This window comes from Vicugna pacos, chromosome 1 (genome assembly GCF_048564905.1).
Source record: "Vicugna pacos chromosome 1, VicPac4, whole genome shotgun sequence".
Classification (NCBI taxonomy): Eukaryota; Metazoa; Chordata; class Mammalia; order Artiodactyla; family Camelidae; genus Vicugna; species Vicugna pacos.
In genome coordinates, this window is record NC_132987.1 from 5,634,709 (window position 1) to 5,650,053 (window position 15,345).

Here is a 15,345-nt window from a genome sequence, read left to right on the forward strand (position 1 = left end):
CAGTCAGTCAGTATGAATTTATCACCAGGCACTATTCGAGATGGACATTTTTCGTGAAAAGTAAGAGCCACTGATCTCAATAAGTTCAGTCTGGAAGTGGTTATTTGCAACAGTAGGCATAAACCTCCTCTGTGTAAGTAGAAATAATGCTTTTCCATATAGACAGTGGCACCGCAGATTTTTATTTATAAAGGCTACTGTGCAGTTCTAATCTCAAATGGCTGACAAGTGATCTGCTTTACTTACAAAATAGAACAGAAAGTTCATTGTGTCCCACTTTCCAGAGATTTCTTCTCTTAGCTGAAACCCATTTAAAGTGTGGTGGTTTGTATGAAAAAGGACAAACTTTGGAAACCCTGTATTACCTGTATTTTACACGTTGGAAACAAGCGACCACATTTTTGTGCATGTGTCTAAACTCATGATGGAACATAATCCCAGATACCTCCTATTTATTCACTCTGGTGTCACTTTCAGATGTCATCTATTTCTAATCTTCAAATTCTTCCATAGGTTGGTTCAGTGACTACAGCAGAGATCAACTAACATCTCTATACAACTTAAGACAACTTGGGCATTTCTACAATTGCTACTAAAAGATGATTATGGGAAATGCTGCAACAAATGGCAGTCACCAACAGGGCACTGAGAAAATTTGTTGTAATAGATGTCTAACCTGAACTTTGTCCAAAGTAATTATTTTTAAAACCAAAGATACCTTGTTATAATAGAGGGGCACCTTTCACTGTCTCACAGAAGCATGAGAGCACTAGACCAGACTTCCAGAAGAATGGGCTTTTTAAAACATTTTACTCTAAAATAATGTTATGCTTAAAGTTGCAAAAACAGTAGAGTTCCTATATACTGCTCACCGAGGCACCTCTAATGCTAACATCATGTGTAATTACAGTACAGGTATCAAAGCCACAAAGTTAACATGGGTTCAACACTGCCAGCTTTATCTCCTGCAAAGTCACTATTTTTCCCTTTGTGATTATTAAATGTCTTGGAGAGATACTTTTAGACTGCAAATACGCTGTTTGTCCTCAAACTTTCCCCCTATTTTTGGCATCCAGGAATGGATCCTGCCTACAACTATTACTGTGGCGTTTACCATGGTGATTTACTATTTCCCTCATTCCTTCTCCATTTATTCATTGAAATTCAGAAGAATAGTTTTTAGACTACATCGAACACCAAGGTCCCAATAAATAATCAGAAGGCTGAAGCCAAGAGACAAAAACAATCAATGTCCTGGACAACAGTATTCCATCTTGAGCTAATGACCTCAACTCACCGAATCAGATGTCTAGCAGTTCCCTTCTGAAGGATCTGTGTCTGAGTAAGTTGTTAATGACATCTGTCAGCAGCTGTAGTGTTTTGTTTCACATAATTGTAGCCTCATTTTTTATCGCAAGTAATGCATCACGATGCATATTTAAGGTTTTCCAAATAAAGAGTCTTGAGTAATCTATTTTAAAGTAGCTAATACCACAGCACATTTGAGGCTAAGGGGTAAGCGCTCCTCGGAAACCAAAACAACAAGGACAGCAAATATTCTGCCCCTGCAAATCTAATCTCATTCCTCAACCTGAAACCTCACCGCATGAGCAGTCACACTGGTGCGGATCAGAGATCTCTCAGAACGGTGAATCCAAAGCTCTGCTTTTCAAGACACTATTTTTCCTATGACAGGATGGAGACATGACACATAACCTTATTCACATACTCTTTCACACACACACAAAAATACCTGCAAATCTCATGCTAAAAGATTTCAAGCTTATTTCTAAATGTTTCCAGAGAATGCCTTATTTATCGAAACTTTCTTCTCCTTGTTTGTTCATTAAACACTGCAGCTTTACATAGAGGTCAAAAAATGTCCACCAATTATTGCATAAGAGATGTCCTATCTTTTAACATTTAAAGCTGCCCAGAATACTCAGAATTACTTTAATAGACAACAATACACTACTGTTTATTCTCAAGTATACCTCAACCATTATAAGGATATCATTTTAATTTAGTTTTTCAAACTAAAACCTCAGTAAACTAGCAACAAGCACAGTGACTGACACATAGCAAATACTCAAGTATTTTTTAGTAAAGAATTAGGGACAAACAACACACATATAATATAGAATTGACACAGGTCCATAATTCCTTTTGGACTACTTCCACCGCAGGCTGAAAGTTCAAGCATATCTCTTCTTCCGCACATTCAAAAATCTATACATTTTAGTTATTTCTTAAGAAAGACATTAAAATGACTTAGATTATAATCTAAATGACACGGAAATACGTCCTTGAAGTTTATCACCCCCAAACTACAATATATTTGTAAAGGACAACAAATCACATTTTAAAGTGATTTATTTTCACACTGGATATTTGGGTGATAAAAATAGATGAGAAAACAGGAAATACCACTCATATTTCTGATTTTACAAATTACTGTCATGATGAGTCCTAGAAACTCTTACAGGATTATGGCTATAGGATTTACGATGACTTCACCTTTGGTTACAGACCTTAATTTATTAAATAACAAGCACAACAACTCTTGGTCTAACACATGGTCATGAAGGAGATTTTATTTAAGAGTCTTAACTGTTACTTGGAGCAGGGGACAAGTCACGGTGGTCACCTTCTGGCAGCTGCAGAGAAGAGTGTACAGCGTACCTAATTTCTATCTCCAAATTTCTATTTGAAAATAAATATTTAATATAGAATATTGCTAGTTTGTGCTCTAAAACATGGCTTCTCATTAGTGGACATGTATTTTAGACTTGAGTGGAAAGGAGGAGGTTGGTGTGCACTGGTCAGTCTATGATTAGGAAAGAAAACTGCTGTAAATCCTTCCTATTTTCTCAGATCCCAAATGACCAGAGGATATTTCTAACCAGCAGGGGGAGATGAGGAGGAGAGTAGTAAGACAAAGAACAGGCTATAGGCAAGAAAAGCAGTTATAATTATAGCTGGGAACACAGAATTTGTTCAAGGAAGTCTACTGTATAATTATATTTGAAAATTTAGCAAGATGCCCAGAGGCTGACTCGCAGCTGTCAGGAACTGGTAACGCTACTTCTGTTCAGGCAGCGACCACTCCGGCTACTAAATCCACTATCTAGACGTTACTAGAACTGACATTTAGAGTAAAGGGTTAGATCCTCTCAAGAGATTTTGTTTCTATAATGGATGAAGGCATCCATTTCAGCAAAGCAACGCTCTCTTTAGCTTCCTTCTCAGCCCTGGCTCTCCTCGCTCTCTCCTCTCTGCCTAGAAAAACCCAGACATTCTCCTGGCAAAGCCCTTACCTAGATGCACATCTCTTCCCTGAATTCTGACTAGATCACGGAGCCACGTGGCTATCACCTCAATTCCCGACTCAGCAGGCTCACAACATAACTCACTTCCCTCCCCCTCTTGCCTGGACTGTCCTTCCTTCCCCTAACCCTTCCCACGGTCCAGCCAACCCTCAGTGAAGTTACCTCTGCTTTCTCCTCCTATCCTCCTACCCTATGTTAATTCAATTCATCACATCCTGTTCATTTTTGGTAAAATTCTACCATTCAGCAATGAAAGATACGTTGAAGTCCTGATCCCTGGTAGCACAGAATGTGACTTTATTTGGACATAGCATGTTACTGAGGTAATCAGGCTAAAATGAGGACATTAGGGTTGACCCTAATCCAATATGACTTGTATCTTTATCAAACGGGGAAATCTGGACATGGATGGAGACACATCCACAGAAGGCTATGTGAAGACACCCAGTGGAGAGATGGCCATCTGCAAGCCAAGGAAGGTCCAGGATTGCCGGCAAACACCGGAAGCTAGAATAGGTAAGGGAGGAGTCTCGCCCAGAGAGTCAGAGAGAACACGGCTCTGTCAACACCTAGACTGTGGACTTCTAGCCTCTAGAACCGAGATAATAAATTTCTGTTTTAAGCTACCCAGTTTTTGGTACTTTGAGACTGCGGCCCTAGTAAACTAATGCAACACTCCAAACACCTTCTGGACTCAAATATCCATAACCATGTACCTCCAAGCCTGCGCCTTATCTCTGAATAGCATCCCACACACCTAGCCAGTCATGGCAGATTCTTCTGCCTCATTCTTGCTCCACATCCAATCAGTTACTAGGCCTGCTTCCTAAATATGGTATATCTCTTGAATTTGTCCATTTCTTCATCTTGATATGACTAGTCTTAGTTCAGGAACCACTGTGATGCCCCAGGACTACTGTCCACTAAATGGTCACCAAGCCTATGGTCTTGCTCCTCACTAATTCATTCATGTTTAGCAATCAGACTTTCTAAACTGCTAGTCTGATCACATGGGTAGTCTATCAATGTGAATCGCACCGTCAACGCATCCATGATACCCCAGGACAAAGTCTAAGTCTACCGTCTGTAGCCTAGCTGACAATACTACACATAACAGCCCGAGAACAAAGAGGAAGAAAGAGCTATCACTTCCTCACCCACCTCACATGCACAGGGACGTACTTTCAGTTCCTTAAACAACCACTGCTTTTCACATCTGCCTAGGATGCTCCTCCCCTTATTTAATCATTCATTCATTCACTCAAGAGATAAACAACACAGTGTGTGCAAAGCATAGTTCCACGAGCTAGATATTCCTGAGAAAATCAAACAGAGCTCCTGCCCTCATGAAAGTGACATTCTTAAGAGGGTGATCATAAACAAAACAAAACACAAAAATAAATACACACTACCTCAGATAATACTGGCTTCAGAAGAAAGTAAAGCAGGGTACAGGGAACGCGAGAGGGTGGGTGTGGAGAAAGGAACGAGGTCATGATTTTATACAAGGTGGCCTTCAAAGAGGTCTTCTCTGACCAGGTGGTATCTGAGAAGAGACCTGAAGAAAGTGAAGAAAAGAGCCTGTGTTACCCAAGGGAAGAGCCTTTCAGACACAGGGAAGAGCAGGGGCAGCGAGCCTGCAGGGGCAGACACTCACCTGCTGGAAGAACCCATCCCGGCCGCTATGACTGCAGTCGGGGGAAGGATGAGAGGGGGTTTCAGGGGCGTCAAGTGATATGGCCTTAAAGCTAGCGGTAAGATTTTAGAGATTAATGAACAAGAAAGTGGAATTTTTGAGTAGCCTGACCTGACCTTCATCACCAAGGTATCACTTTGCTGCCATGCAGAGAACACACTTGTTGGTGACAGAGGCTGGTATACAAAGAAGTCAGCTACAGACTCTGCTGAGTCCAGTGAGAGAGAGCGGCGCTGGGAGCAGGGTAAGCAGTAGAAATGCTGGATTCTGATCATTATGATGGATACATGCATACAGATATGCATATGATTAAATAAGACATTTTTAAGTTATCAGTGTAATAAATTTTAACAGTAATATAATAAAGCAATAATTTCAAATGGGTAAAAGTGATTTTAACTTCTTTCCTACTCACAAGGAAAAATTCACAAGTGACAGAGGAGGGGAGACGGGGAGAGAGAACACTCCAGACAAGCCAAATGGATCTCCTTAAAGAAGAGAAAACAATGCTACACTTTTGAATTTAGTGCCAGGCCTCCAAAGCAGGGCTCACACACAGTGGCTCTGTATTTACAAAAGTACTCCCCTCTTTACCCCAGGTTTAAAGCTGCTGAAGGAATTTCATTCCCTTTTTTTCAATGGGATCATCTTTAATGTATGTACCCATTGATGTGATTGTGAAGTCTTAGCTGATGGCTTAATGTGCAAAGTGGTGAATGCACGTGTTATAACAGTTATTTAAGGTCCAGCATCTCTGACTACCATATTCCTTTTAAACTTCATTATACAAAACAATCCCACCTTCTGACTAAAGAAACAAACATTCAGATTTGATACTGTGTTCACATATGGAAATTTCATTTTATTATCATACTCCTGATACTATCAGATCAATTCAGTCACTACCTACCAGTGAAAAACAGGGTAGGTTTACCATTACTATTCTTGGGATCGCTGCATGTAATTTTTCTTGTTAATAAAAATATTCTTTTATCTTCCCTTTTTCAAGAACTGGATGAAGTTCTTAATTATTATGACTAAAAGTAAAAGAATATATATATGCAAAACTGGGACATTATGCTATACACCAGAAACTGACACATTGTCACTGACTATACTTCAATTTAAAAAAAGGAAGTTATCAGATTCATCTGAATTAAAAGAATTTAAAAAATTTTTCTTTTACTGAGATATCACTGACATACAACATTATGTTACTTTCAGGTGTACCATACAATGATTCAATATTAGTATTTTTTTTAATTTTTATTTTTTATTGAGGTATAGTTGATGAACAATATGAATAACCTTCAGGTGTACAAACAGTAATTCACAATGTTTAAAGGCTATATTCCCTTTTTAGCTATTGTAAAATACTGGCTATATTCCCTGTGTTGTACAGTATATCCTTGTAGCTTATTTATTTTATACATAGTGATATTAGTATATACTGCAAAATGATCACAATAAGTCTATTAACATCATTAATACACATGGTTACAGTTCGTTTTCTTGTGCTGAGAACTTCCTGGATCTACTCTCAAATATAGCAACTTTCAAACAGACAATACAGTATTAACTATGTATAGTCACCATGGTGTACCTAAAGAATTCTTAAATATCATTTAAATCTCTTTACATCTCTAAAATTCATAAACATTTTTATTTAAAAACTGAACACTCAAAAAAAGTAACACATTCCCCATTCTAAAAAAAAAATATGAGTTTCCAAAAATGAGAATGCTTGTAAGTATCAAAGGCTTTGTTATCAGCAAGTATCCCAGATTACAGACACTCTAAGTCCTAAATATGCAGCCCAGCATTTAAATGTCATCATCCCAGCTGCCCAAAGCTCTGCAGTAACTCGAGACAGTTTCACAACCAAGTGGCACTGCAAATCATTAGACAATTAACTACCAGAGGATCAAGACACGAGGGAGAGGAGAGAAAAAAACCTGAACTTCAAAGAAAAGGAGTATTAAGTTTAAGTCTGCTCCCCTATTCCACACACTAGAAGAGGAGTGACACTGGTGTAGGGGATACATGCTACCTCATCAGAAGTATCTCTCTACCATAAGTTACATAACCCGAACTGTAAGTCTAGGCCCTCACAGTACTGTCTGACTTCTAAAAATTGCTAACAGAAACAAACTTTCTGTAGCTTCAAGTTGTTCACAAATTCTTCATCCATTAATTCACTCCACTCCATAAAAATTTCAAATTTTTCTTCCACTACAATGAAGACCATTTGGCTACAAGACCTGTGTCAACACCAGATGTCTACTGTGAGATCAACAGTAGGCCATGAGTCTTACTCTAGAACTTTAAGCCTAAGATGGCTGAAAATGCAAAGGTTGAAACTCTCACCCAAAACCAGAAGTTTCAAGACTCCTTTGACTCTACCTGAAAAGCCTCAGGTCTGCCGGAGCTTCCCACCACGTGGGGAAAGGGAGATTTCCTGGGCCAACAGAGTTTCGGCATAAAGAAGCTAGTCGTTTTGGAACAAGATGACCTAAAGACCAAAGACTTTATTTTAAATCACTGAAGGACCAACTCATAGTCCTATGGTGGAAATCCATTCAGGAACCACACATTAGTTCCTCAGTCACTCAAGATTAAGGAAAACTAGACTAAAGAACAGCCTTTATAGATCTGATCTATTCTTAGGTCGAGGAGTTTTTTTCTCATTTACTATCTTACCAAATTTCTAGCAGAATTATCATTCCTTCTTTATCTGCTAAATGGGAAAGTATAAAGCAATTTTAAAAACCAAGACTACATTATTTATCTATCTTGTAAAAATAAATCATTACAATGGAAGGTTCAAAACTATATAAAAAATCTGAAATCTGAAACAAAAAAAATATTTAAAAGCTTCCTCACACTGTTCTTTGGGGTTGCCTTACAGTAGTACATTTCTGGTATGTTGGAAGATAAACTCCAAAATAAGGACAAAGCAATACACCACCAACTGATAACACGTAAAATATAACAAACTCATGGAGTCAAGCACTATCTTGTTATCATTATAAATGGGAAAAACAGGTAAAGTCATCAACAATCAAATCCAGAAAAAAACAGCTTAGTCAGAATGACAAATACTTCCAGGTTTTAAAACATAACTCACTCTGACATGTAAAATCTACAAAGAATATTTTTGCTCTCAATTTTGTGGTATCCTACTATTCTAAAAGAAAGTTAAAATCAAGCAAATGAAAACCAGAAAAATTAAAGAATACCTGAACCAGAAAAGTTTGTTAGAATTACCATACAATTCAACAGTTCAACAAATACATGTGTATGCATGTTAATTCAAGGCAGTACTCATCACAATAGCCAAAAGGAGACAGCCCAAACGTCTATCAACAAATGAATGGGTAACAAATTGTGGTATATACAAACAATGAAATGTTATTCAGCCACAAAAAGAAATGAAGCACTTGATAAATGCTAAAATATGGATGAGCCTTGAAAACATTATACTAAGTGAAAGAAGCCAGAAACAAAAGAACACTTATTGTATGATTCCATTCATCTAAAATTCCCAGAATTAGTATACCACAGAAACAGACTGGGGTGTGGCGGGCTGAGGGAAGGGGGAAATTGGGAGCTACTGATTAATGGGCACAGGTTTCCCCTTGGGGTGATGAAAATGGTTCGGAACTAGATAGCGGTGTTGGGTTGCACAACAACCAAATGCCACTGAACTGTCCACTTTAAAATGGTTAATTGTATGTTATGTGAATCTCACCTAAGATAAATAAATCATAAAGCTGCCACCTTACCAATAATAAGACATCATATACTACTGACATGATACACCGAGGATATCACCTCTGTAGTGTCCTTCCTAAGGATGTTTAACATCAATCCCATGGTAAGAAAGCACCAGACAAGCCCAAACTGAGAGAGATTCTACAGCACAACTGACCGGTACCCTTTCCCAGTCTCAAGGTCACGAAGACTAAGAAAGACTGAAGAAATACCACACCCTGGGGGAGGCTAAAGAGATAGGATAATAAGTGCAATGTAGGTTCTGAGGCTGGATCCTGAAACAGAAAAAGGGATTAGGAGTGAAACTGATGAAACCTGAATAAAATCAGTAATTCAGTTAATAGTACTACACCAAATTTAATTTCTTAGTTTTGGAAATTATACTATGGGGTTTTAAAGGCGTTATTAGAAGATGGGTGAGAAGTACTATTTTTGTAATTCTTCCAAAAGAATAAAATATTTCAAAATAAAAAAATAAAAGGAAGGAAGAAAGAAGGGAGGGAAGAAGCCTAGCAACTGAGTTTAACTTCTTCCATGAACATACACATTAGGAAAATGATAAAATAAATTAAGTGAATAAGAAGTTGAGGAGTTTTTCTAGTGGCAAGACTCAATTCATAAAATATACATTCATTTTAGTGGGAAGAGGTAGATTTCTCAGCCAGGTCAGAATACTTAAATCTGAGGAATCATGTTAAATAAAATTTAAAGTAGTATTGACATTTTCAACAGCAGAATATAAAATTAAAACACTCAAAGTCTAAGGGAAAATCTAAAAACATTATTATAATTCCTATAGTTTACAACTAATTTTAAATTTAATATTAAAATGAGGAAAGCATATTTATTTTAGCAGAATGATTAGAATAATTCTAACTTAAATCAGCTTGACAATTTAATCAGATGTAATTTTACTTTACATCTGTAACCATCCCTTTTTTTTTAATTGAAGTACATTCAATTACAATGTGTCAATTTCTGGTGTACAGCACAAGGTCTGAGTCATGCATATACTGTAACCATCTCTTTAGAATCATTGTACTACAAAAGATCAAAAAGAGATTTTGAAAAATAATTAACTTAAATTGGTTTGTTTGGACATAAAACTCTTAGTTGCCAAGCCATCATGTAGGAGGCACCTTCCTATTAAAAATAATTCTATTGAAAATGTATACACTGAGCAAAAGGATCAATTTTTTAAATGAAACCCACCAACACAAATTCTGTAAACATTTCCAGTTTTATTAATTATATTTTACCTCCTGGCATCCTAATACTGTATATTATTACATAACCACATTACTACAATACTAATACTATCAGACTATCATCTTCAGTAAATCTGTTAATTACTAAAAAGAAAGGGACATTTAAACAAATGATCAAGATTTAAGAACTGCTCACTCCCAAAGCTCTCAGAAGGAGCCAACCCTAAGGACACCTTGATTTCAGACTCCTAGCTTCTAGAAATGTGAGATAATAAACTTCTGTAACATAAGCCATCCAATTTGTGGTACTTTGTTATGGCAGTCCTCAGAAATGAATACAGGCACCATGCAGCCAATAAAATAGTGTACTCCTATATTTACACAATAATCCTGCCCTGGAAGAGCGTTCCGAGTCAAGGCAGCCGTTTTCTCTAACCTTACAGACCACAGACCAGCACACTCTGAATATGACTGTCACAATCACTCTCTAAAAGAAGCTGCCTTGAGCCCAGCCTCTGTGGCAGGGCTGCCCAGTTCCACACCAGTAACAACGGACCAGACCTTGGGTGAGCGTCAGGCTCACGTTCATCAGTAAACTAGCACCTTCGCCGCCTGGCTTCAAAGGATGGGCTGCTTCAAATTCTCCGTGCCTCTCGAGCAGTCTGAACTAGAAACCTCTGAAAAGACCTGCCTTCTGCCTGGGCTGCGGCGGCAGAGAACACAGCAATACGAGCTAGAGCGATACGTAAAGAGAAAGTGCTGCTGGTAGCCAGACAGGAAGGCGGCATGCAGAGTGAAGCTAACGGTTTGTTTTGTTACATTGCCTTAAAATCACAACCACTTCCTATAATCTTAAAAGCAAGCCCCAACCTTAGGTTTCCATGAGAGCTCTCCTCCCCTTCCTGTCGCACACACAGCTTTTAAACCCGAGCTAATTTCAGGCACCCCTTTCAAACAGAATCCAAAGAAAAACAGAAAAAAAGACCCAAACCCAGACCCCACTCTCAAGGAGTTCATTCTATACATGTCAAATAGTTCTTAAAAATAAAAAAAGCGCATTTTGTGTGCTGAATATATTTTATATGCTCTCACATAGTTTTTCACCACAGAAAGATGAACTAGGTATTTCAGTTAGTATCAACCAAATAGATACATACACAAAACACCCACCTACACACAGTCATGTCCCATAGGGGGGCAGTTCATGCACCTGGACCCACAGTGCTGCTAGGTGAGGTGCGGGCTTGTCAGGGGACACAATGGCTGGCTCTTAAGAGGTGTCATGGGAGAGTGGTTATTACTCTAGGACTTAAAAGCCTCCAGAGACCTGGCCTTCAGCCCCGCTGGCTAGAAAGTGGATTCTGATAGAACATTCAAGAATGGTTCCTGACTTGGGGTAAACACATGTTAACCAAGGTCCAAAAACTGACCTAACTCTTGTCTCATTTCTCACATAATTAGAACTAAGTGCCAAAGAACTGGGGACATTTGTGTTACGGGGCTGGAACACTTGTAATGGCATAAGAAGTACACTCTCTCCCTGCAGGTAAACTACTCAAGAAGTCAAGTCACCGAAACAAGTACACATTTTTCAGAACAAGGAGAGATGGGAGATCCAAGTACTAAAGTCGTAACAGCTCCTAACACACAGTACTTATCACAGGACCAGCTCTAAGAACTTCTACACCGCACCACCGTCCTATAAAGTGGGTACCACTACTATCCTTGTTTTACAGATGAATAGTTTGTGGCACAAAGAGGTTGAGAAATTTGCCCAAGGATACACAAACAGCAAGTCGCGAGGCCAGAATTTCAACCCCATCTGCTCAAGTCTGTCACTTCACTGCTATCCCCCCTGCAAAGAAAATATGTAGTATTCATAACCTACATAGGTCTCTTTCTAGAGAGGCAGAAACGAGAACATGAAAAACCTTCCAGCGAATGCTGGGATGAGTACTACCAACCTCCACCCCGGGGCCTTTCCTCCTATGGTGACGGCTGACCACGCCACTCCCCACCCGGAGCGGACACGTTCTTTCCTGAGCTGCATCAACACAGTCAATCAGACAGTGGCCGAGGCTTGCAAGCCCATCAGTCATTCCACCTCTTCAGAAACTTTGCATCTAGGCTCTGCTCCTCCCTGGGTAGAGTTTTAAAGTTTAACTCTCAAAGCCTATCTTATTACCAGGTGCTTGGGTAAAGCCTTTCTGCAATTCCAAGTCATTTCCAACAACAAAAACAATATTCAGCAACTTTTAGTATTGGAAGTTCTGGAAGTTCAGCTATTTTATACAAAAACATAGAAATACTTAGGTAGATTTCTACGGTTACGCCACTAAAGTTCAGACATCCCATGTCGTATTATGTTTACTAGTGCATACATTGTCTACACGCAAAAGTATGAAGTTCACTCTGTCCTCAAGTAGCTCAAAGCCTAGTGGAGGGAAGTTAAGTTTAGCAGAAATCACAAGTGCTCTTAGTAAAACAGCTCGACAGCAGTGTGATAATCGAGAAGAGGGAAATCATCACAGGATGGGATACAGCTTCAGGGTGAATAGGACAAGGGGTGAAGGACATTAAAACAGAGTGAAACACATCTATCAATGCCAAGAAGTGAAAGAGAAAACAGAAGACTTCCAGCCAAGGAAAAGGCAAGCTGTTCTGAATTACTAGATTGCAGGGAGCAAGAAGTTCAAACCATTAAGGAATTTATAACCTTTGTCATGTCTGATATCAGAAACAGTTACAGTCTTAGGACAAGAGAAATCCTCAACCAAGGAGTATCCAAATTTCAGGGACAGAAATGTTTTCAAAACAGCTACACCTGATTCAGATTTACCCACCCTTGGGATGCAAATGTTCCCTGCCCTAAGAATCACCACTGTAGGAGAAGAGAGGGGAACTTTAAACAAGAACATCAACACAGTAAGATTTGGCATCAAGAAAGACAATGCTGACATTATACACTACACAGCCCTACCTTGGAATACTGTGAAGCTCTAAAATTAAGATGAGAGGATCTATGTGTTCACATGGAAAGGTGCTATGATATCCTATTAAGTTTAAAAAAAAAAAAAGCAAAGTGAAGAACAATTCTGGCTTGGGGAGTCCAAATAACAGATAAACAGGGTCCAAATCAGGATACAGAGAACTGATTTAAGAGATAAGCATCAGGGGAACTCATCAAGACCTATCAGATGTAGTGATGAAGGCAAAGAAGATATCTAGAATGCCTTGATTGTTTTCAAACCCTTAAAGAGGTAAGTAGGTTCCTCATTTACTGTTATGTTTATCAAATTGTTTAGTTAAAACTGATCAAATTTATCACAAAATAGCAAAATTAATGACATTTGCAATAATGCATTTTTGACACAGGAAGGAGCAAAAGAAAAGTAAAAACAGTGAAAGAGCTGGCAGAAAAACACAGCTTTCACCCTTAAGGAAATCTGTGTACAAATACTACCATCTCAGGATAGACAATCCAAATCTAAAATCCACGTCTGCTCCAATATCGCCTTAAGAGCTGTTTTCTTACGTACCACTATTTTCAGTATTTCCTAACTTAAATCCAGGGAAAGATCTTTCTGCCATGAATTTATAACTCTTCATTTTTAACGCTGATCCTCAATTGTTCAAACGTAACAATTCAAGGTAAGTAAATTGCACAATTTTTAAAAGTGAAACTTAGGACACATAGCAGGGCAACTGCTGAGGACTATGGCTCCAAAGAACCGCACTGACTTCTTCTGGGGGAAGAGACAAATAGTAGGGATAATATATGACATTCCCTGAGGAAATGTCACTAACATTTCTTTAATAATGCAATCTCCTTACACTTCACCCAGACCAGGTAACATTTATTACCCCCAATATACAAAGTTATTTTTCCAGTCTCTACTTACCAAGAAAAGCTAAAAGAACTGTAAATACTTAACTAGTATTTCTTTCCATAATAAAATTTTAATTTCTGTGTTTCTGTAAATAGGAGAATAAATTAATTAAAACCCATATGGACATAGGGTCTACACGGGGCCAATCAAACTAAAGGAAAGAACTTTTAGTCTGTGATGCAGGGAAAAGCCTCTGCTTTCTCTCTCTGCTGGAACTAACGATGTTTGTTCCTCTAGCTGCTGAGTGGCAGCCGCCCCGGGATCACGACGGAAACCTGAAGACAAAGGGAGAGAAACAGATAACCGAGCTGGTGACTTGTCCACACACTGGAGACCCAACCCTGGAGCCTCCCCTACTGTTGGAATTTCCATTATGGTAGAAAATAAACTTCATTTGGAATGAGACAGATTATTCGGGGTTCCTGCCATTCAAAGGTGAAATCACCATAATTTTAAGTATTTTTAATTAGTCTCTCAAAAATAAGTACCTATGTGAAAGCTGTTTGAAATGAGGAAACGACTCTTCACGTTTTATAAACAAATTACAATTTTAGAAGTATAATGTAAGCTTTCTTAAATCAATTAAGAATTCAACCACAAAAATATAAATGACCAGCTAACAGGCAAATAAATAATGGGTACAGGCTAGTTTTACTTGATTGCATAAAACTGTTTACAATACATTTCTCAATAAAGAAAAATTGAATTATAACCCAAGGGTGGCTTAATTTGTACAAATTTTGAATAATGTCACATATATTTCCAAAACAGATGCTTAGAGACTCTACAAGGACACTTGGCTCAATCAGAAGCCAGATTACAGTTCCATCTGGAACCTAATGGCTCCGTGGTTCCATGGCAATAACCTAAGTCACCCAAGTCAGCCTTAATGGTCACACGTCACAGGGTCTCCTTGTAGGTAGACATCTTGCCCCTAAACTAGAAAGTCAGGTCCTAGAAATAATTCTGTGCACGTACACATGCACACACGCACACACACACAAGACTCTAGGCATCCAAACGCTGACATATTTTTTCAATGACACTGAACTTTTTTTCACTGGTTATTCATTAGCATCTTCTGTTTTGGGGCACAGTTGCTGGGATTTTGTGTCATCACCTCTGCTTGACATGGAAAGGACCACATTCACCTCCCCCTTCAATCAGCTTCCAGAGAAACTCAGAAATGTAGAATCGTCTCTTCCATGTTTTTCTTTCTCAGGTCCTATCACAGGAGTCGTATCTTATCAAATCAGAAAAACTGAGTGAGGATTTTATCTCCTAATTCCCATGTCTAGAGGTTGTCACGAAGCCAGAGAATTTTAGAGCAGGAAGATACTGGGGAGTATCCAAAGACCAGCATCCAGACCAGTGCTACTCAGAGCAGGGTCCGTGGTCCACGGCCAGAACACGCATTGTCTGTTCAAAACACTGTGTACCTCACAGAG

General features: G+C 38.7%; 1 protein-coding gene across 2 annotated transcripts in view; it reads right to left on the reverse strand.

Moving 5' to 3' along the window:
* The window catches only part of TBC1D5 (TBC1 domain family member 5), a 497,763-nt gene that overhangs the window by 411,135 nt on the left and 71,283 nt on the right, over positions 1 to 15,345 (reverse strand). The gene's annotated exons all lie outside the window — the stretch shown is intronic.